Genomic DNA, 2,519 nt, shown 5'->3' on the forward strand with positions numbered 1-2,519 from the left:
TCCACGCTCATGCACACACATACTCACATAAAAACACCCGCAACAGAACCTAAAAGGAGCCGTGAGTCAAAGAACATGGGTGGCCTCTAAGAGCTGAAGAGGCCAGGGAATGGAGTCTTTCAGAATGATCCTGCCAACAAGTAATGGCCCTGCAGGCCAATCTTCAGACGCCCGGAACTTAAAAGGATAATTAAAAAAAAAAAAAAAGAAAGCATTAAGATGCGAAATTGGTGGCCTTTCATCAAAGCAGCTGTAGGAAGCTCATGCATGGACCTCCTTGCTGCTTCTTGACCCGCAGGCTCGCTCCTCCCTTGCAGCTCTGTCTGTCCTGTGTCCATGTCACATGTCCTGGTGTCTCGAGTGGACCCAGACCTTGTCCTGTTCCTTCTCCTCATCTATGACCTCCCCACCCCCACCCGGCTCACCTTGATCCTGATGCCTGAGGGCTCTTTCCTAGCGGCCTGTGAGTTTTCCCCAGATGGTGGGTGGAGGTAGGGATGCTTTGGTAGAATGTCATCCTCTCAATGAAGACTGTACTTTCCCCCACTTCTACCGTGGCAGATTTTTTTTTGTTTTATGATATGTAAATATGTTTTTTATTAGAATCCCAAGTAGGGGATTTTAGTTTGTTCACAGCTGATTATTGCTTAGTGCAGGGGCCGTGGTCTTTACCAGCTGGAATTAGTTGAATTCTGAGGACTTTGAGGGGTGTAAAAAGATAGCCTAGAAGAAGAAAGTGTGGTGGCTTGGAGGAGGTGGGGGACTGCTTGCTGGCTTGCTGCTGACCTGGACATCTGGATATCCTGAGGACTCACACTGGTATTGCCCCCAAAAGAATCCTACAACCCTACCCAGCAGGAAGAAGGAAAGAGGGCTAACCCCCTTTCCCTTACAACCTTCTTCTCCCCCTATCTGGGGCTGGGGGCTTGGAAGGGAGATATAAGCTTTAAGGAACCCCCAAATGAAGTAGCATTTGAAAAGCAAGTGCCTACATACCACAAACTCTGTGAACCCTCCTCACGGTTCACCTCTCCCTAAGGATCTTCCGACTTACTGAGAGAAGTGGACAGGGAGCCATGCATGGGCCATGGACCCGATGATCGTCTGGCCCAGTCACTGGACACGAGTGTCACAGGCCGGGACTGTGGTTGCTGGACGGCAGTGCCTTTTCCTGCTAGGCGAGTGTTCTACCCCTGAGCTGCACACACAGGCTGATCAGGGGCTGTTGTCTTCTTTATCTTCCGATGTTCTAACATCTAAAATGGTACCAGCAAAAGCAGACATCTGATAAGTGTGAGGTGCTCATAGTCCTTCCAGCTCAAGATGTGATGGAATTATTTTAGTTCCTGAATTTTCTATTTATCTTCTGGTTCCTTATTTGTTTTGCTCTGTTTTATTTGGAGACAGAGTCTTGCTGTGTATCCCAGGCTAGCCTTAGACTTCTAATCCCTGTGTCCCTGCCTCCAGGTTCTGGGGTCGTAGTGTGCACCAGCGTGTTCAGCTGTTATCCATTTCTTCCTTTTCCTTTCTGCATCTTTGAGACAAGGTTTCTCCGTCTAACAGAGCGCTGGCTGTCCTGGACTCAATTCATACACCAGGCTGGCCTTGAACTCACAGAGATCCACCTGCCTCTGCCTCCCTGAGTGCTGGGATTACAGGCTGCACCACCATGCCTGGCTCCCTGTCCATTTCTTAAATGGCTTTTGTTGGCATCTTCCACTGTTCAGCAAGTACAAAATCACTGAGGGCTTTATAAGAGCCAGACACCGTGCAGGTTGTGGAGGGTCAGTGACTGGAGCAAGACGGACATAGTCCCAGAGTGTGGGTGGACATGTGAGGAGGTCTAAAAATAAATATGAGGTTGACAAGAAAAGTAGAATTCAGTTTTATTAAAAATCACTATCATATGCAGTCTTAAGATGAGCCCCACTGAAAATCACGGAGCAGGTGTCATCATGATCCCAGGCCTGGGGTGTTTGTCTTCTTGGATCTTGGCCAAGGCACAGACCGCAGTCAGTGTGTGCTTTCCATCAGTTCTGAGAGACTGGCATTTCATCTCGTCTCTGTCATGTACAGTTTTCTAGTCTATCGTCAGTAATAATTATGCTACATATCCAGAAAAAGAGGAGCTGGGCCATTGCAGAGATTTAATGACATTTTTTCCTCCTAGTTGCCCTCAGAGAAAAGTTGATGTGAGTTTTATACACTGAGCATCTTGTATTGTAGATGAATTGGGGATTGTGACACTCTCCTGAAGCCAGCAGGCTGAAGGAAAATTTTATTTTATTATTATTATTATTTTCTGAGACACATTCTCACTCAGTAGTATCAACTTGCCTGGAACTTGCCATGTACACCAGGCTGGCCTCAAAGTCCCGGCAATCTGCTTGCTTCTGCCTCCCCAGTGCTGGGATTAAAGTGTGCATCCCCCGCCCCCAGGCAGGATTGTGTTTTATAGTCCATAGCATTCAAGTGTGTGTGTGTGTGTGTGTGTGTGTGTGTGTGTGTGTGTGTGTGTG

The sequence above is a fragment of the Psammomys obesus genome, unplaced genomic scaffold (assembly GCF_907164565.1).
Source record: "Psammomys obesus unplaced genomic scaffold, mPsaObe1.curated_primary_1811, whole genome shotgun sequence".
In the NCBI taxonomy this organism is placed as follows: Eukaryota; Metazoa; Chordata; class Mammalia; order Rodentia; family Muridae; genus Psammomys; species Psammomys obesus.